Raw genomic sequence first — 21,928 nt, 5'->3', positions numbered from 1 at the left:
GAGTGCTATCACATTTGTATTTTCCGTTTGTATATGTATTTCGCCATAGTGATGTGCACCTACATACAAGTTGTGCTGACCCAATCCCCCACATTTTTTCTTTGTAGTATATATTGGAGGCGTGGCGATCTCCTTGGAGTCATGCACACCTGACCAGTCAATCTGTCCTGGAGGCTGGTTTTAAAGTCAGTATAAAACTGAGTCTGCTTATATAGAACCTGCCAGTAGCCATTTGGCTCCAGGAGAAGTATATGGTGGGCTCAGCGTGCATGTTGGTACTTGCATCCCTGGATCCGATGAAAGCTGTAATGGCACCAGACGGGGTTAAAAGCAGAGTGTGCTTGGCGTGTATGCTGACCTGCATTCCCTGGACTTTGTGTGGCTGTCATGGCCCATGAACAGGTAGGAACTGGTGTTAGGGACCACTCATTAGAGGCGACCTTGACGTGGTGAGTGGCTTATTACGCTTTGGCCAAAATGTACACCAATGCCTCATCCAGCATGGAGGAATGCTGGATGTAGAGTGCTATCACATTTGTATTTTCCGTTTGTATATGTATTTCGCCATAGTGATGTGCACCTACATACAGGTTGTGCTGACCCAATCCCCCACATTTTTTCTTTGTAGTATATATTGGAGGCGTGGTGATCTCCTTGGAGTCATGCACACCTGACCAGTCAATCTGTCCTGGAGGCTGGTTTTAAAGTCAGTATAAAACTGAGTCTGCTTATATAGAACCTACCAGTAGCCATTTGGCTCCAGGAGAAGTATATGGTGGGCTCAGCGTGCATGTTGGTACTTGCATCCCTGGATCCGATGAAAGCTGTAATGGCACCGGACGGGGTTAAAAGCAGAGTGTGCTTGGCGTGTATGCTGACTGCATTCCCTGGACTTTGTGTGGCTGTCATGGCCCATGAACAGGTAGGAACTAGTGTTAGGGACCACTCATTAGAGGCGACCTTGACGTGGTGAGTGGCTTATTACGCTTTGGCCAAAATGTACACCAATGCCTCATCTATAGTGATGTGCACCTACACACAGGTTGTGCTGACCCAATCCCCCAAATTTTTTCTTTGTAGTATATATTGGAGGCGTGGCGATCTCCTTGGAGTCATGCACACCTGACCAGTCAATCTGTCCTGGAGGCTGGTTTTAAAGTCAGTATAAAACTGAGTCTGCTTATATAGAACCTACCAGTAGCCATTTGGCTCCAGGAGAAGTATATGGTGGGCTCAGCGTGCATGTTGGTACTTGCATCCCTGGATCCGATGAAAGCTGTAATGGCACCGGACGGGGTTAAAAGCAGAGTGTGCTTGGCGTGTATGCTGACTGCATTCCCTGGACTTTGTGTGGCTGTCATGGCCCATGAACAGGTAGGAACTAGTGTTAGGGACCACTCATTAGAGGCGACCTTGACGTGGTGAGTGGCTTATTACGCTTTGGCCAAAATGTACACCAATGCCTCATCCAGCATGGAGGAATTCTGGATGTAGAGTGCTATCACATTTGTATTTTCCGTTTGTATATGTATTTCGCCATAGTGATGTTGCTTGTCATGCAACGCCGACCTTCCGAAATGAGAGGTTATGGAAGATGAAAGCGTATATTTGATTGAAGTTGATTGATGGGATCTCACTTCTTGCAAGTGTGCGATGAGGAGTCCTGCCTTACTCTTAGTGTCTTGTACTAAGGCATCCTTCTCTTGAAGGAGATTCTTTCTCTCTCTCAACTCTTCTGAGGCATCATCAAAATCGGAGTTGCTTAGGAAAGTGAGGTACTTTGTAGACAGTCGCTGATAGCGGACATAGGTGTTAAACGATTCAAAGCTGTGCAAACTTTGGTGCATTATTGCTATAGCGCGAAATAGCTCCTATATAGCGTTCCGTTCTTTGCCATAAATCATCCAAATTGTCACTGAACTCCTCTTTGTTTGCCTCAAAGTTCGCTCTAATCTTTTGTGTTGGTTTGATAACACGTTTAGATCATACTGTTTATTCTTCAGTGAACATGGACTCTGCTTCCTGAATATCTCATATTTTGGGGGCAGGGTGAGTTTCCGTATGTTCAGTGACTGAGAAAGCCACGGAGCCTCTTGTGGACATGTTATTCCTTTTTAAATGGTACTGTCTCTTTAAGAAAGTATTTCCGCATACTCACTGTGCATATGAAGCCACGTCCATGTAAGATGGCGGACAGCTCTATGCTTGCTTGCTTGCAGACTGCATGTAGACATGCAAAGACTGTAGATTTAGGCTTCATTTTGACTATTCTGCCACAGATGTACATTAGAGAAGTCTCTGACTGGTTGTGAGTGGTAATCTCTGTACAATCTATGGTAGATAGCTGAACTCACTAATATCCCTAGGTCGTGGTACCATTTGTATGTGAAAATCCAGTGAGGAGAATACAATGGAGATGCTTTGGTAATTTATTGAGTTTACCTTGAGCAAAACACATAGAGGAAATTAGAGGATACTAGAGGACATTAGAGATCAAAATGAAATGCTCTCACCAGCTCTGAGTCTGCTGCAGGAAAGGAAGACAAAGGAACCGAGCGCAGGATGTGATGTCACAGAAAGGGAGTATTAGAACACAGAGCAAAGGCAATGGAATTTACATAATACATTTCAGGAAACCTATAACAAGAGTGACCACAGGATGGCAGCATTACATAACATATTACATAATGATATTATAACACAAACAGCCATTTATCTAAATGGAAGAAATAAATGCTGGGACAGCACAACTTGAGTCAGTAAAATGTTTGCCTGTACCTCATGCAGACTGATGCATTCAGATAGGCAGTGGGGCGAAGAAACAGATTAATAAAACAGTGAAGCTATTTTGAGCTAACTACCTAAATGTGCACAGGAAAAAAAATTATTTCATGGGGTGGTCTCAAAAAAAATATATAAAAAACTTGTATGGCATACAAATAAACACAAATAATGATGAAACCGACCAAAATTATGTTGCTTGGCAATGCATCAGAATATACAAACAGAATGAGGACCAGACTAGATCAAACAGTCGTGGTACTATACACAAGTCACCCCTGCCCACACAAATTACCTTAGTTGTCACCCCTTCTTAGTCCCAATAGTTATCCCTCTCTTTCCCAGTTTAAGATGGCCCCATCAATCTCCACTTATTCTTAATCCTCAGCATGGCTCCCTCTATCATTCTTGGTCCCTAACATAGCCTCTCTTCTTTTTCCTGGCCCCTGGTATGGTTTACACCCTCATTCCAGGTCTCCAGAATGAATCCTCATTTGTTTCCTGGTACCCAGCATGGTTCCACTATTACTTTTAGTATTTTCATTAATCCCCCTATAATTCCTGGCCCCCACCATGGCTCATTCTTTAGTTCCTGGTCTCCATCATGGCTTCTTGTAGCCAGTTTCATTCCTGGTGCCCAATATGGCTCCTCATTTCTTTCCTGGTCCACAGCATGGATTTCCTCTCAATATCCATCTTTACCATGGCTCCTTGTCTCATTCCTGTTCTCCCCCATGGCTCCTTCTCTCAATTCTGGTACCCACCCTTCCCTCCCTCATTCCTGGTCTCCACCATAGCTCCCCTCCTATTCCTAGTTCCCAATATGGTTCTCCCTCACATTCCTGGTCCCCACTATGGTTCCTTGTCTAATTCCTAGTTCCCTGCATGGCTCCACCTCTCATTTCACTAGCATGGCTCCACCTCTCATTCCTGGTCCCCACCATGGCTACCCGCCTCATTCCTAGTCCCAAGCATGGCCCCATCTCTTATTTGTAGTAACCAGCATGGTTCCACTTCTTATTCCTAGTCCTCAGCATAGCTTTACATCTTGTTTCCAGTCCACATCATGGTACCCTTCTCATTTATGATTTCTAGCGTTGCATTGCCTCTCATTCATGGTCCCTATCATTGCTTCCCCTCTTCTTGCTGGTCACCAACCTTGCTCCCCTCTTAGACCTTATTTACATGTGTGTGTTTTTTACATCAGTGGTTGTTATCCAAAACCAGGAGTAGATCCTCCACCAAGATAAAGTATAATGGAAATATTTGCACATAATCTGTATTTTGGCCCTGCTCCTAGTTTGGATAACAATCACTAATGGAAAATACTGATGTGTGATTATGCCCCCCCCCCCCATCCCCTGAATTTCCCTTTCAGATCTCCTTCTATGGCTCACTCCAGTCCGTTGATGTGGCATAGACCAGACCCACATCCAAACAATTCACTGAGTCCAATGTGAGGTCTTTTCAAAGGGTACTAGGGATGAGCAAATCAATTCTTCTAAATTAATTCGGCTCATCAACCAGAGTTCTTTACGGGCTGTCCCTGCTGAGGAAGAATCCCTCCCCCCTTCCCCCGCTTGATTACCAGGGTTGGACATTTGTCCCAGCCCTGACACTTGGGTGCCTGCGCCATTCTTCTGAGTAGCAGTGCAAGCGCAGAGACTCTCCTTCCAGTACTTAAGAAGCAACTGTGCGTGCACTGCTATACCTCAAGGTAGGGGTGCATGAACAGTCACTGGTGCAGAAGCAGAGCCTCTGCGCCTGGGCCGCTATTCAGAGCAGCAGTGCAGGTATGAGATTGTCAGGGTTGGGTAAGATGTCCAACACTGTCAATCAAGTGGCAGGGGGAGATTCTTCACCAGCAGGACAGCCTCTCACAGGTGAAGAACTCTAATTGATGAGATTAATCAATTTGAAAGGTTCAATTCGCTCATCCCTAGTTACTACTAATTACTTACTACTTACTTTTTACTTACTACTTACTTACTTACTACTTACTTATACTCCCATGCCTGGATCCCAGTTATAAGTATTTAGTATTTGAGTCCCCCGATTCTCCACAATCCACAGTAATCCCCAAGCAGCCTGTAACACCAAGTCCACACAACAATCAAATACATCTTCTTATGCATTTCAAAAGAAATGCCTCCAACTCACAGTCTATACTTTCGCTGCTTGGGTGACCGGGCTTCGAAGAACACTTCTAAGTGGATTGCCGGTAAGCTGGGGTCCAAAGCCTATCACAGCTTCACATACCTCTTATATGCAGCTATGAGAATAGTGGAGTAATGCCACACAAGAAGCACGTGTCCTACATCAAGTGGTGCCAACTAGAGGTCCTCTAGCTTTTTCTAGTACAGGGAGCATAGGCTCAAACTGTTGGTGGGATCTTGAAGACCATACAACTATGTGACCATGGAAAATGACCCATCTGTACCCACAGCTCTCTGCAGGCTGCTAGCACCAGCATATATAATATTTAATTTGGTTTAGAAATCCAGCCCTGAACCTTACTGCTCCCTGGCTTTCAAAAAAGTGACAGCCTGGCATCAGTACACCACTGGTATAATCATAATAGTAAATATACTGTATGTTGGGCAAGGAGTGTAAAAAGAAAGAACCAAAAGTCAAATACAAGACACCTATGAATACTAAAAAATTAGCATGGATTTTGAGGCGAGAGTGGATAGCATTCTTTTTGGTGAAATTAACAACTCCTAGCTTAACAACTCCTACTTATACAACATTTCAGGCCATACTCAGAGCTGTATGGTATGACTGTTGCATAACTAAGGACAAGGACAATGAGGCCCTGATCTAAAACCACCTCATGTCCCTACCTACTTGCAGTACAAGCCCTAAACGGCTGGACACAGCTGGTTGACGGTCCCTACGCTACTAAGGTGCAGAGACGGACAAAAACAGATAGACTAACACAATAAACAAAGTCGACCGAAAATTGGTCAAAACCAGACAGATTGCAAAACATGAAGCAGAGAATGGTCAAAAGATAGGAAGAGGTCGGAAACACTGGGAGGCAATCAGGAACTCAGGAACAGGGGGGAAAAGGGCTAGATGTGAGTGAGCCACAATAGACTATCACTGGTAATGGTGTATAGACAGGAGGAGATTTAAATAGAGCGCCAGGTCCCCACACCAGAATCTGATTGGTCTTGTGCCCTGACACTCCAATAGTTGCTATGGGCAACTAAGCCAGTTCTACTGTACACCAGTTTGATAAATGACCCCATATTTGTTCCTCTTCTCAGGTTAAAAACCTCAAATTTCAGAGACTCAATGTCCACTGCATGTTCTTGGAGAAAGAAAGGAAAAAGAGCAAGATGATTAGAGAATCTTCATGGCCGAGCGAGGAGTCATTTAGCAATGTAACCTGTGTTTACAGCTATTCCAGACTTTGCTGGCATGGAGGGGTAACAAGTTAAGACAACCTACACATTTTGGCATGATTTGGCCAATTGTAGTCAGCTGGACCTGCACGCTGCAGTGCGAATCGCAGGCATTATTGCAAGAATAAGAATACAGTTGACACCTAGAGATTCCACTGCGAGAGACTTTAGCAAGTTAATGTATAAAGAGGGCCGTAACATCCAGCGTTGTCAAATGCAATACATTGCTATCTGTGAAAGGAGCTGAACTGCGTACTGATGAGACTGTTTCCTTGTTGGATGTACTACAACTTGCAACTTTGCACTACAGTAAAGAGAGACATTTATTCTGTTTAAAGCTAGCATGGTTTACTAACTTCTACATCACCACACACTAGTCATTGCATGCTCTACTCACCATACCTTGCACCCATATGAACACTTAAAGGGGTTAGTAATGTAAAAAAATGAAAATTATATATCATATAGTTCATGATAGTCTCTCTTAATAACACATTTAGAACCAAGCCTGTGCCTCACATAGATCCAGAGATCTGCCCATTCATTTCTGCAATTGCTCTGTTAGATTAATTTCAATCTGGCAGCTCAGGGAGCGTGTCCTTTCTCAGAGGGCTTGTTCTTTCTGCTGCAACTGGTGGCAGTTAAAGGATGGAACTGAGCATGCATTTCAACCTCAGTGAGCTGGACAGAGAATTTAGAAAAAGGGCAAAATACACATGGCACTATACAGATAGAGTTCAGTGAATAACTCAATGGCTGTACTACATTTTTAATTACATGCAAATACAAAAGTATTCAGATCAATATTTTTCATGGGATAACCCCTTCAAGTGGACCCCAAACTACCATCAGGCAGGAACTTGAGCGACAGGAAATGTCCTAAGGGAAGAAATGGTTCGTACAAGCCCTAATGATCAACAGCCTGAGGGAAACCACAGTGAAACATCCTGTAGTCAGAGCTAGAGTTGAGCGAACACCTGGATGTTCGGGTTCGAGAAGTTCGGCCGAACTTCCCGGAAATGTTCGGGTTCGGGATCCGAACTTCGCCCCAAACCTGAACCCCATTGAAGTGAATGGGGACCCAAACTTTTCGGCACTAAAAAGGCTGTAAAATAGCCCAGGAAAGGGCTAGAGGGCTGCAAAAGGCAGCAAAATGTAAGTAAATCCCCTGCAAACAAATGTGGATAGGGAAATGAATTAAAATAAAACTAAATTAAAATTAACCAATATCAATTGGAGAGAGGTCTCATGGCAGAGAATCAGGCTTCATGTGCAGCGTACTCAAGTTAGGGTTAATAGTGTTCCTGGGTGTTGTAGTGCAATCGTGACACTAACCTGAGACAGCTGACTCTCTGCAAGGGCAGGGGATGATAGGTAATGTTCGTGACGCCAGTGCCAATTAAACGGTGGCACGCCGTTTGCTGATAGCAGGAATAATTGAGGAACCACGTGATGTTAAAGCAGAACTCAAACTTTAGTAGTCATCATATAGGGACATTAACGGAAACGCAGTTCCTTTGCAGACAGTTGATTTTCAATACAGTTGATGCAGGCAATATATGTATAGCAAGGTGACTTCAGAGTGTTAAACACAGGACTTGCAGTACAGGCAGCTTGCACTCTATTCCTGACTGATCCTGGAACATAGAAAATCTTCTCCAAGGCCCAATACCCTAGCTCTGGCGTATATCCTTGGTTTTATCTTTATCAAGTACCTCCTCTGTTGTCTTGAGTACCTCTTGCTTTTCTGAGCTTTGCCTCTGTCTCTCTCTCAGCTTCCTCAGGCTCTTTAACTGAGGTGTTCCTGCTTCTGCATAGGTGAACTCAGGAGGGGAACCTTCTCTTTGAATCTGGAACCCGGTTACAGGGACTGCAATACCCTCTCCTGGTCTGCAGGCTTCCGGCCTGGACTTGACTCTGACATAGTCTAAACTCCAACTGCTGTAGACTGACTTTAGACTAGACTGACTTTAGACTAGCTCTCCTTTCCCTGGCTGGGCCTTATATAACCTAGGGCTCCCTAGCTCCCTCTAGTGACTAAGAGCTGGAATGACACCCCTAGCAGGCCTGTACATGCAAGTTTCACAGTAACAGGGAAATACATAGCATTACAGTTTATAAAGATGACTTATACCAACTTCCCCATAAATAAGGGGGGACGACAGCACACAAGTGACCCTTCTGTAGTGACGGGCATTACAGTCCCCGTACACTACATACCCCACTGCTTTAAGCTGAGTACGACCTCGTACTCCATCAGGGCTCGCCCAACTGGAATCTCTACCTGAAACAGAAAAAGAGACATGCAGGCATACATATATGTAATTCATCTGCATTTACATTCATATCAGGTCCAATTGGCAAAGGTGAAGGGTGGTGACAAGGGGCGTCGTTCTCTTCTTCTCAGGATAGTGAATGGAACTGGGGCGCTGACCTGGCACAGCGTAACATTATAACCAGGATAGTCCATGACAATGAATAAGTCCATAATAGAACAGTAAAATAGATAAAACAGTATAAAAGTTCTTGGAGGCTCAAAGAACAAACATGAGTCCGTACCCAGGTTATTTTCCTATTAAATCACAGAGGCTCTCGTGCGGTGGAGTCCATCTCTGGGCACATTTCCTTTAAAAAGAGTAAGAATCTCAGAGGCTCAGGTTCTTTTGAGTCTGTCTCCGGGCACGGTTCCTTAGTATCAAGTTGCACAATATAAAACAAGTGCTGTAATACCCCTGATCAACCTGAAAAGGGGGGTAAGGGTAAAAAGTGCAACAAAGGAACAGGCACAACTTGGCGTGGGATAGCAAAAGCAGGCAGGAGATCCTGGAAACAAACTTGGCTTTGTTGACCTTGTGATTTCAGTGGTTAACACCTACCACTGAGCCGTGGATGAACTGGCAGCAGCAACAAAGAACCAGAAAACATAGGACTCCTGTCCTGGAAGGGTTAAGCTTTCAACATCATCATTTCTAACAAAATAAATCAAAGGCCTAGAAGGCTGATTCACAGTGGCATGTCATAATTACCCCGCTCTGCTGGCAAGTACGGCCTGTAGTAGTCCTCTACAGGAGGATGTGCGCACATAACGGTGTCAGGGGGCAGCTGCAAGGTAAAGGGGCCCCTAATAGGTATTGGCCCCATGGGCCTAGGGGTAAACCCTCGGGTGGACCGTACCGGTCCCGGCATACTGATTGTGGGTGGTGCTGCATTGGGTACCGCCGCCGCAAGCGGTCCGGTGGGCTCTGTGCAGCAGTTCACAGCAATAGCGGGTCCTCTTTGGGGCCGCAATGGAGCGGTGGTGACAGAAGGTGGTCTACGGGTGGTGACAGGCACCCTTACCTCGTCCTTCTTTGGCGGCGTCCGGATCCTGGCGGTCGCGATCTTGCGCAGCTCCCGCAACTTCTCTTCCAGCCGGACAATCTGGTGACCGATGCTCTCCGTGTCGGAGTCGCTGTCATCTGCTGGTGCCGCCGGCGCAGGTACAGTCAACGATGGCTCGGACTCGGCCTCTGCAGGTTCTGGTGGCGCATCGGGTCTCCGACCCTTCCGGATGTTCTCCAAGGTAACCCGAAGTCCTTTTAAGTTCTCCAGGTCCTGTATGGTCTTCTCCCGACGAGGCAGCTCGGGGGAAGGATAAGGGCTCACCCATTTTTCCAACACGGTTGGCTGCCAGAAGACATTAGGCCCAATGAAGGAGCTCCGCTCCTGGAAGGCGTGATGGGCCGGCTCTGGAGAGCGTTCCGGTTCCCGCTCGCAGCCAGAGTAGTCTTCTTCTGCCTCCCAGTCCTCAGGTTCTCGCTTGGGACGGGTCACGGCAGTTGCATAAGGGCCTCTCAGGCTCTCGGCAGGGGTGAACTCCACTTCCTCTCCCTCGCGGAGGCTGTGCTGATAGGAAGGGAGGTAGTCTCTCTTGACAGATCTTCTGTTAACATATAAGTCTCTGCCAGTTAGATAATCTTGGATGAACCCGTAGCCACGGGTTTTGTCAAAGGACACCACCAACCCCTTTCTCCTTTCCAGGCGGGGTTGGGTGTCGGTGTGTCGTTCATGGATAGTCTTGGTCAATTCCTCATAATAGATTTTAGTCTTTGTATTCCGCTTTATAGCGGCCTCCCGGATCTCTGCCATTAGTGAAGACCACTTGAAAGAGGGCTGAAAGAAGTCTCTCCAGGAGCCATAGCAGGGCTCTGGTTCTTTCTCCCGTGGCGGGCAGGCGGGTTTCTCCGGTCCCGGAGAGTAGGCCGGTGGAGCCTCCTCTGGCTCTACACCAATATCAGTCATCTTTGGTATTTCAGGCGCGGACGTTGCAGCAAAGCGGTGCTCACTCTCCAACATGCTCGATCCTTCTCTGGAGAGCGATAGGGTGGCGCCAATAAGATCAGCCAGCTCCTCCCATTGCACTGGGAGGCCGCCCCCCAGGTATTCCAGTATATGGAAGGCGGAGTCCATGCTGGCCGACATGCAAATGTCCAGATAAGCAGTGGCGCCTGACCTTGAACTCCTTCCCGCAACTTCCTCAAAAAGGCGCCAATTTTTCCCACCTTTTCGGGATGAAGATGACGCAGCAGCTATTTCAGTAGCCTCAGCGGCCATCTTTGGTAGAAGCGCCGTCTATTCACTGACAGCAAGCAGGATGATGAAAAGTCCACAAAACCACACTCCGATGTGGCGATTTCCTTCCTCTTGATAGCGCAACACTGCACAGCGCTTTTTGGAGGTTTTAGGTACACTTTGGGTAGGATTTTCAGTCCACAAAGTCCACTTTAATAAAACAGGCAATTTGTCACTTTGGTCACAGGGCAACTGTATAAGGCACAAAGTTCACGCTTCTTGCACTCGAAAGCGTGCGTATCCTGTTCGTGACGCCAAAAGAGAGGTGCAGTGTACTCAAGTTAAGGTTAATAGTGTTCCTGGGTGTTGTAGTGCAATCGTGACACTAACCTGAGACAGCTGACTCTCTGCAAGGGCAGGGGATGATAGGTAATGTTCGTGACGCCAGTGCCAATTAAACGGTGGCACGCCGTTTGCTGATAGCAGGAATAATTGAGGAACCACGTGATGTTAAAGCAGAACTCAAACTTTAGTAGTCATCATATAGGGACATTAACGGAAACGCAGTTCCTTTGCAGACAGTTGATTTTCAATACAGTTGATGCAGGCAATATATGTATAGCAAGGTGACTTCAGAGTGTTAAACACAGGACTTGCAGTACAGGCAGCTTGCACTCTATTCCTGATTGATCCTGGAACATAGAAAATCTTCTCCAAGGCCCAATACCCTAGCTCTGGCGTATATCCTTGGTTTTATCTTTATCAAGTACCTCCTCTGTTGTCTTGAGTACCTCTTGCTTTTCTGAGCTTTGCCTCTGTCTCTCTCTCAGCTTCCTCAGGCTCTTTAACTGAGGTGTTCCTGCTTCTGCATAGGTGAACTCAGGAGGGGAACCTTCTCTTTGAATCTGGAACCCGGTTACAGGGACTGCAATACCCTCTCCTGGTCTGCAGGCTTCCGGCCTGGACTTGACTCTGACATAGTCTAAACTCCAACTGCTGTAGACTGACTTTAGACTAGACTGACTTTAGACTAGCTCTCCTTTCCCTGACTGGGCCTTATATAACCTAGGGCTCCCTAGCTCCCTCTAGTGACTAAGAAGTGGAATGACACCCCTAGCAGGCCTGTACATGCAAGTTTCACAGTAACAGGGAAATACATAGCATTACAGTTTATAAAGATGACTTATACCAACTTCCCCATAAATAAGGGGGGACGACAGCACACAAGTGACCCTTCTGTAGTGACGGGCATTACAGTCCCCGTACACTACACATGTCATAGCAGAAAATCAGGCTTCACGTCACCCACCACTGGAACAGGCCATTGTCAGATATTTTTAGGCCCCGGCACCCAGACAGAGGAGAGAGGTCCCATAGCAGAGAATCAGGCTTCATGTCATAGCAGAGAATCAGGCTTCATGCCACCCTACACTGGAACAGGCCACTGTCAGATATTTTTAGGCCCCGGCACCCAGACAGAGGAGAGAGGTCCCCTAGCAGAGAATCAGGCTTCATGTCATAGCAGAGAATCAGGCTTCAAGTCATAGCAGAGAATCAGGCTTCAAGTCATAGCAGAGAATCAGGCTTCATGTCATAGCAGAGAATCAGGCTTCACGTCACCCAACACTGGAACAGGCCATTGTCAGATATTTAGGCCCCGGCACCCAGACAGAGGAGAGAGGTCCTATAGCAGAGAATCAGGCTTCATGTCATAGCAGAGAATCAGGCTTCATGTCACCCACCACTGGAACAGGCCATTGTCAGATATTTTTAGGCCCCGGCACCCAGACAGAGGAGAGAGGTCCCATAGCAGAGAATCAGGCTTCATGTCATAGTAGAGAATCAGGCTTCATGCCACCCTACACTGGAACAGGCCACTGTCAGATATTTTTAGGCCCCGGCACCCAGACAGAGGAGAGAGGTCCCCTAGCAGAGAATCAGGCTTCATGTCATAGCAGAGAATCAGGCTTCAAGTCATAGCAGAGAATCAGGCTTCAAGTCATAGCAGAGAATCAGGCTTCATGTCATAGCAGAGAATCAGGCTTCACGTCACCCAACACTGGAACAGGCCATTGTCAGATATTTAGGCCCCGGCACCCAGACAGAGGAGAGAGGTCCCATAGCAGAGAATCAGGCTTCATGTCATAGCAGAGAATCAGGCTTCATTTCACCCACCACTGGAACAGGCCATTGTCAGATATTTTTAGACCCCGGCACCCAGACAGAGGAGAGAGGTCCCATAGCAGAGAATCAGGCTTCATGTCATAGCAGAGAATCAGACTTCATGCCACCCTACACTGGAACAGGCCACTGTCAGATATTTTTAGGCCGCGGCACCCAGACAGAGAAGAGGTTCATTCAACTTTGGGTTGCCCCGCAATATAATGGTAAAATGAAAATAAAAAAAGGATTGAATGAGGAAGTGCCCTGGAGTACAATAATATATGGTTAAGGGGAGGTAGTTGCCTGACACGAACCCGAACCCGAACAGGCCACTGTCAGATATTTTTAGGCCCCGGCACCCAGACAGAGGAGAGAGGTCTCATAGCAGAGATTCAGGCTTCATGTCACAGCAGAGAATCAGGCTTCATGTCACCCTACACTGGAACAGGCTACTGTCAGATACTTTTAGGCCCCGGCACCCAGACAGAGGAGAGGTTCATTCAACTTTGGGTTGCCCCGCAATATAATGGTAAAATGAAAATAAAAAAAGGATTGAATGAGGAAGTGCCCTGGAGTACAATAATATATGGTTAAGGGGAGGTAGTTATAAATGTCTAATCTGCACAAGGGATGGACAGGTCCTGTGGGATCCATGCTTGGTTCATTTTTATGAACGTCAGCTTGTCCACATTTGCTGTAGACAGGCGGCTGCGTTTGTCTGTAATGACGCCCCCTGCCGTGCTGAATACACGTTCAGACAAAACGCTGGCCGCCGGGCAGGCCAGCACCTCCAAGGCATAAAAGGCTAGCTCTGGCCACGTGGACAATTTGGAGACCCAGAAGTTGAATGGGGCCGAACCATCAGTCAGTACGTGGAGGGGTGTGCACACGTACTGTTCCACCATGTTAGTGAAATGTTGCCTCTTGCTAACACGTTCCGTATCAGGTGGTGGTGCAGTTAGCTGTGGCGTGGTGACAAAACTTTTCCACATCTCTGCCATGTTAACCCTGCCCTCAGAGGAGCTGGCCGTGACACAGCTGCATTGGTGAACTCTTGCTCCTCCTCTGCCTTCGCCTTGGGCTTCCACTTGTTCCCCTGTGACATTTGGGAATGCTCTCAGTAGCGCGTCTACCAACGTGCGCTTGTATTCGCGCATCTTCCTATCACGCTCCAGTGCAGGAAGTAAGGTGGGCACATTGTCTTTGTACCGGGGATCCAGCAGGGTGGCAACCCAGTAGTCCGCACACGTTAAAATGTGGGCAACTCTGCTGTCGTTGCGCAGGCACTGCAGCATGTAGTCGATCATGTGTGCCAGGCTGCCCAGAGGTAAGGACAAGCTGTCCTCTGTGGGAGGCGTATCGTCATCGTCCTGCGTTTCCCCCCAGCCACGCACCAGTTATGGGCCCGAGCTGCGTTGGGTGCCACCCCGCTGTGAACATGCTTCATCCTCATCCTCCTCCACCTCCTCCTCATCCTCGTCCTCCAGTAGTGGGCCCTGTCTGGCCACATTTGTACCTGGCCTCTGCTGTTGCAAAAAACCTCCCTCTGAGTCACTTCGAAGAGACTGGCCTGAAAGTGCTAAAAATGACCCCTCTTCCTCCTCCTCCTCCTCCTCCTGGGCCATCTCCTCTTCCATCATCGCCCTAAGTGTTTTCTCAAGGAGACATAGAAGTGGTATTGTAACGCTGATAACGGCGTCATCGCCACTGGCCATGTTGGTGGAGTACTCGAAACAGCGCAACAGGGCACACAGGTCTTGCATGGAGGCCCAGTCATTGGTGGTGAAGTGGTGCTGTTCCGCAGTGCGACTGACCCGTGCGTGCTGCAGCTGAAACTCCACTATGGCCTGCTGCTGCTCGCACAGTCTGTCCAGCATGTGCAAGGTGGAGTTCCACCTGCTGGGCACGTCGCATATGAGGCGGTGAGCGGGATAGCCGAAGTTACGCTGTAGAGCAGACAGGCGAGCAGCGGCAGGATGTGAACGCCGGAAGCGCGCACAGACGGCCCGCACTTTATGCAGCAGCTCTGACATGTCGGGGTAGTTGTGAATGAACTTCTGCACCACCAAATTCAGCACATGCGCCAGGCAAGGGATGTGCGTCAAACCGGCTAGTTCCAGAGCTGCAACGAGATTTCGCCCATTATCACACACCACCAGGCCGGGCTTGAGGCTCACCGGCAGCAACCACTCGTCGGTCTGTTGTTCTATACCCCGCCACAACTCCTGTGCGGTGTGGGGCCTGTCCCCCAAACATATGAGTTTCAGAATGGCCTGCTGACGTTTACCCCGGGCTGTGCTGAAGTTGGTGGTGAAGGTGTGTGGCTGACTGGATGAGCAGGTGGAAGAAGAGGAGGAGGAAGCTGAGTAGGAGGAGGAGGAGACAGGAGGCAAAGAATGTTGCCCTGCGATCCTTGGCGGCGGAAGGACGTGCGCCAAACAGCTCTCCGCCTGGGGCCCAGCCGCCACTACATTTACCCAGTGTGCAGTTAGGGAGATATAGCGTCCCTGGCCGTGCTTACTGGTCCACGTATCTGTGGTTAGGTGGACCTTGCCACAGATGGCGTTGCGCAGTGCACACTTGATTTTATCGGACACTTGTTTGTGCAGGGAAGGCACGGCTCTCTTTGAGAAGTAGTGGCGGCTGGGAACAACATACTGTGGGACAGCACATTGTTTGAAGAACTGCCACGCCACGGAACTCCTTGAAGCTGCCTTTGGGGTGCTCGGTCCCAGATGGCGGTGGCCAGTAGCAGAAGGACTCTCTTGGCGGCGGGTGTTCTGCTTTTGCCCACTGCTCCCTCTTTTGCTACGCTGTTGGCTCGGTCTCACCACTGCCTCTTCCTCCGAATTCTGAAAGTCAGTGGCACGACCTATGTGGGGTCTAGGACCTCATCGTCCCCTGCATCGTCTTCCACCCAGTCTTCCTCCCTGACCTCCTGTTCAGTCTGCACACTGCAGAAAGACGCAGCAGTTGGCACCTGTGTTTCGTCATCATCAGAGACAAGCTGAGGTGGTATTCGCATGTCCTCATCATCAGGAAACATAAGTGGTTGTGCGTCAGTGCATTCTATGTCTTCCACCGCTGGGGAAGGGCTAGGTGGATGCCCTTGGGAAACCCTGCCAGCAGAGTCTTCAAACAGCATAAGAGACTGCTGCATAACTTGAGGCTCAGACAGTTTCCCTGATATGCATGGGGGTGATGTGACAGACTGATGGGCTTGGTTTTCATGCGCCATCTGTGCGCTTTCTGCAGAAGACTGGGTGGGAGATAATGTGAACGAGCTGGATCCACTGTCGGACACCCAATTGACTAATGCCTGTATCTGCTCAGGCCTTACCATCCTTAGAACGGCATTGGGCCCCACCAAATATCACTGTAAATTCTGGCTGCTACTGGGACATGAGGTAGTTGGTTCACTAGGACGTGTGGCTGTGGCAGAACGGCCACGTCCTCTCCCAGCACCAGAGGGTCCACTAACACCACCACGACCATGTCCGCGTCCGCGTCCCTTACTAGATGTTTTCCTCATTGTTACCGTTCACCACAATAAGAAAAAAATTATTTGGCCCAATGTATTGAATTCAAATTCAGGCCTTTTTTTACAGGCACCTAACACTGTCTGGCTATCTATTTAGGTACCGTATTACACTAATACAGGCACAGCAGTAACGACAGATTTAGCTGAATATAAATTGTAGGCCTAGTATTTAGGCCCTGGGTGACAGGTATCCCTTTTACGGACAGAATTAGACTTGGAAATGCACGGTAGCGTGTGAAGTTATTGACGATGACCCTATCCGCACCTTCAATCTAATATACCCTTTTATGGATAGATTTAAACTTGGCCTGATAGAGCAGAAACCACTAATTTAGGGAATTGCTAAGTTGGGAATTGTATTCAAGCCAGAACAAAAACTGTGCTTCGGCAGACAGCAGACAGTATTACAATTGGCTAGCCACAGCTGAAACACTAGATTTAGGATACTGCTATTTTGGCAATTGTATTTTACCCCTCAATAAAATAGCAAGCACAGCCAAGCCCCTGATGTAGGATATAGCAAAAAAAAAACAACACACTATTGATGGTTAAAAATGGACTTGGTGGCAGCTTGTGCTGGCGCACCACAAGACACAAAATGGCCACCGATCACCCCAGAAAAAAGTGACTGAAAAATGCTCTGGGCAGCCTTAAAACAGTGAGCAATTGAATAGCAGAGGTTGTATGATACACAGCTGTATATCGATCACTTCAGTAAATAAATCCCTGCCTAATCTGGCCCTAACAGCAGCAGCTGCATCCTCTCCCTACACTGATCAGAGCAGAGTGACGTGCGGCGCTACGTGACTCAAGCTTAAATAGAGGCTGGGTCACATGCTGCACTGGCCAATCACAGCCATGCCAATAGTAGGCATGGCTGTGATGGCCTCTTGGGGCAAGTAGTATGACGCTTGTTGATTGGCTGCTTTGCAGCCTTTCAAAAAGCGCCAAGAAAGCGCCGAACACTGAACCCAGACTTTTACAGTTCGGGTTCGCTCATCCCTAGTCAGAGCCACTACCACTCCAATCCACTGCTCTGGATCCTCAATGGTTAACTACATATTTATGTAATGAGCTTGGTTCTTGTGCTGTTCTTATGTAATGAGCTTGGGTCTGGTGCTGTATTTACATAACAGGCTTGGTGCTGGATCTAGTATTGCATTTATGTTATGAGCTTGGTCCTGGTGCTGTATTCATGTAATACGCTTGGTTCTGGTGCTGTATTCATGTAATGAGCTTGGTTCTGGTGCAGTATTCATGTAATGAGCTTGGTTCTGGTGCAGTATTTATGTAATGAGCTTGGTTCTTGTGCTGTATTCATGTAATAAGCTTGGTTCTGGTGCTGTATTCATGTAATGAGCTTGATTCTAGTCCTGTATTTATGTAATGAGCTTGGTTCTGGTCCTGTATTTATGTAATGAGCTTGGTTCTGGTGCTGTATTTATGTAATGAGCTTGGTTCTGGTGCTGTATTCATGTAATAAGCTTGGTCCTGGTGCTGTATTCATGTAATGAGCTTGGTTCTGGTGCAGGATTTATGTAATGAGCTTGGTTCTTGTGCTGTATTCATGTAATACGCTTGGTTCTGGTGCAGGATTTATGTAATGAGCTTGGTTCTTGTGCTGTATTCATGTAATGAGCTTGGTTCTGGTGCTGTATTCATGTAATGAGCTTGGTTCTGGTCCTGTATTTATGTAATGAGCTTGGTTCTGGTGCAGTATTTATGTAATGAGCTTGGTCCTGGTGCTGTATTCATGTAATGAGCTTGGTCCTGGTGCTGTATTTATGTAATGAGCTTGGTTCTGGTGCAGTATTCATGTAATGAGCTTGGTTCTGGTGCAGTATTTATGTAATGAGCTTTGTTCTGGTTCTGTATTCATGTAATGACCTTGGTTCTGGTGCAGTATTCATGTAATGAGCTTGGTTCTGGTGCTGTATTTATGTAATGAGCTTTGTTCTGGTGCTGTATTTATGTAATGTGCTTGGTCCTTGTGCTGTATTCATGTAATGAGCTTGGTTCTGGTCCTGTATTTATGTAATGAGCTTGGTTCTGGTGCTGTATTTATGTAATGAGCTTGGTTCTGGTGCAGTATTTATGTAATGAGCTTGGTCCTGGTGCTGTATTCATGTAATGAGCTTGGTTCTGGTGCTGTATTTATGTAATGTGCTTGGTCCTTGTGCTGTATTCATGTAATGAGCTTGGTTCTGGTCCTGTATTTATGTAATGAGCTTGGTTCTGGTGCTGTATTTATGTAATAAGCTTGGTTCTGGTGCAGTATTTATGTAATGAGCTTGGTCCTGGTGCTGTATTCATGTAATGAGCTTGGTTCTGGTGCAGTATTTATGTAATGAGCTTGGTTCTGGTGCTGTATTCATGTAATGAGCTTGGTTCTGGTGCTGTATTCATGTTATGAGCTTGGTTCTGGTGCTGTATTCATGTAATGAACTTGGTTCTGGTGCAGTATTTATGTAATGAGCTTGGTTCTGGTGCTGTATTCATGTAATGAACTTGGTTCTGGTGCTGTATTTATGTAATGAGCTTGGTTCTGGTGCTGTATTCATGTAATGAGCTTGGTCCTGGTGCAGTATTCATGTAATGAGCTTGGTCCTTGTGCTGTATTCATGTAATGAGCTTGGTCCTGGTGCTGTATTCATGTAATGAGCTTGGTTCTGGTGCTGTATTCATGTTATGAGCTTGGTTCTGGTGCTGTATTCATGTAATGAGCTTGGTCCTGGTGCAGTATTCATGTAATGAGCTTGGTCCTGGTGCTGTATTCATGTAATGAGCTTGGTTCTGGTGCTGTATTCATGTAATAAGCTTGGTTCTGGTGCTGTATTCATGTAATGAGCTTGGTCCTGGTGCTGTATTCATGTAATGAGCTTGGTCCTGGTGCTGTATTCATGTAATGAGCTTGGTTCTGGTGCTGTATTCATGTAATAAGCTTGGTTCTGGTGCTGTATTCATGTAATGAGCTTGGTCCTGGTGCTGTATTCATGTAATGAACTTGGTCCTGGTCCTGTATTCATGTAATACGCTTGGTTCTGGTGCTGTATTCATGTAATAAGCTTGGTTCTGGTGCTATATTTATGTAATGAGCTCGGTTCTGGTCCTGTATTCATGTAATGAGCTTGGTTCTGGTGCAGTATTTATGTATTAAGCTTGGTCCTGGTGCTGTTTTTATGTAATGAGCTTGGTTCTGGTGCTGTATTCATGTAATGAGCTTGGTTCTGGTGCTGTATTCATGTAATGAGCTTGGTTCTGGTGCTGTATTCATGTAATGAACTTGGTCCTGGTCCTGTATTCATGTAATGAGCTTGGTTCTGGTGCTGTATTCATGTAATGAACTTGGTCCTGGTCCTGTATTCATGTAATACGCTTGGTTCTGGTGCTGTATTCATGTAATGAGCTTGGTTCTGGTGCTGTATTCATGTAATGGGCTTGGTTCTGGTGCTGTATTTAGGTAATGAGCTTTGTTCTGGTTCTGTATTTATGTAATGAGCTTGGTTCTGGTGCTGTATTCATGTAATGAGCTTGGTTCTGGTGCTGTATTCATGTAATGAGCTTGGTTCTGGTGCAGTATTTATGTATTAAGCTTGGTTCTGGTGCTGTATTCATGTAATGAGCTTGGTCCTGGTGCAGTATTCATGTAATGAGCTTGGTTCTGGTGCTTTATTCATGTAATGAGCTTGGTTCTAGTGCTGTATTCATGTAATGAGCTTGGTCCTGGTGCTGTATTTATGTATTAAGTTTGATTCTGGTCCTGTGTTTATGTATTAAGCTTGGTTCTGGTGCTGTATTCATGTAATGAGCTTGGTTCTGGTGCAGGATTTATGTAATGAGCTTGGTTCTTGTGCTGTATTCATGTAATACGCTTGGTTCTGGTGCAGGATTTATGTAATGAGCTTGGTTCTTGTGCTGTATTCATGTAATGAGCTTGGTTCTGGTGCTGTATTCATGTAATGAGCTTGGTTCTGGTCCTGTATTTATGTAATGAGCTTGGTTCTGGTGCAGTATTTATGTAATGAGCTTGGTCCTGGTGCTGTATTCATGTAATGAGCTTGGTCCTGGTGCTGTATTTATGTAATGAGCTTGGTTCTGGTGCAGTATTCATGTAATGAGCTTGGTTCTGGTGCAGTATTTATGTAATGAGCTTTGTTCTGGTTCTGTATTCATGTAATGACCTTGGTTCTGGTGCAGTATTCATGTAATGAGCTTGGTTCTGGTGCTGTATTTATGTAATGAGCTTTGTTCTGGTGCTGTATTTATGTAATGTGCTTGGTCCTTGTGCTGTATTCATGTAATGAGCTTGGTTCTGGTCCTGTATTTATGTAATGAGCTTGGTTCTGGTGCTGTATTTATGTAATGAGCTTGGTTCTGGTGCAGTATTTATGTAATGAGCTTGGTCCTGGTGCTGTATTCATGTAATGAGCTTGGTTCTGGTGCTGTATTTATGTAATGTGCTTGGTCCTTGTGCTGTATTCATGTAATGAGCTTGGTTCTGGTCCTGTATTTATGTAATGAGCTTGGTTCTGGTGCTGTATTTATGTAATAAGCTTGGTTCTGGTGCAGTATTTATGTAATGAGCTTGGTCCTGGTGCTGTATTCATGTAATGAGCTTGGTTCTGGTGCAGTATTTATGTAATGAGCTTGGTTCTGGTGCTGTATTCATGTAATGAGCTTGGTTCTGGTGCTGTATTCATGTTATGAGCTTGGTTCTGGTGCTGTATTCATGTAATGAACTTGGTTCTGGTGCAGTATTTATGTAATGAGCTTGGTTCTGGTGCTGTATTCATGTAATGAACTTGGTTCTGGTGCTGTATTTATGTAATGAGCTTGGTTCTGGTGCTGTATTCATGTAATGAGCTTGGTCCTGGTGCAGTATTCATGTAATGAGCTTGGTCCTTGTGCTGTATTCATGTAATGAGCTTGGTCCTGGTGCTGTATTCATGTAATGAGCTTGGTTCTGGTGCTGTATTCATGTTATGAGCTTGGTTCTGGTGCTGTATTCATGTAATGAGCTTGGTCCTGGTGCAGTATTCATGTAATGAGCTTGGTCCTGGTGCTGTATTCATGTAATGAGCTTGGTTCTGGTGCTGTATTCATGTAATAAGCTTGGTTCTGGTGCTGTATTCATGTAATGAGCTTGGTCCTGGTGCTGTATTCATGTAATGAGCTTGGTCCTGGTGCTGTATTCATGTAATGAGCTTGGTTCTGGTGCTGTATTCATGTAATAAGCTTGGTTCTGGTGCTGTATTCATGTAATGAGCTTGGTCCTGGTGCTGTATTCATGTAATGAACTTGGTCCTGGTCCTGTATTCATGTAATACGCTTGGTTCTGGTGCTGTATTCATGTAATAAGCTTGGTTCTGGTGCTATATTTATGTAATGAGCTCGGTTCTGGTCCTGTATTCATGTAATGAGCTTGGTTCTGGTGCAGTATTTATGTATTAAGCTTGGTCCTGGTGCTGTTTTTATGTAATGA

Source organism: Bufo bufo, chromosome 8 (assembly GCF_905171765.1).
Source record: "Bufo bufo chromosome 8, aBufBuf1.1, whole genome shotgun sequence".
NCBI classification, from domain to species: domain Eukaryota; kingdom Metazoa; phylum Chordata; class Amphibia; order Anura; family Bufonidae; genus Bufo; species Bufo bufo.
Note: the sequence above shows the minus strand (reverse complement) of the source record.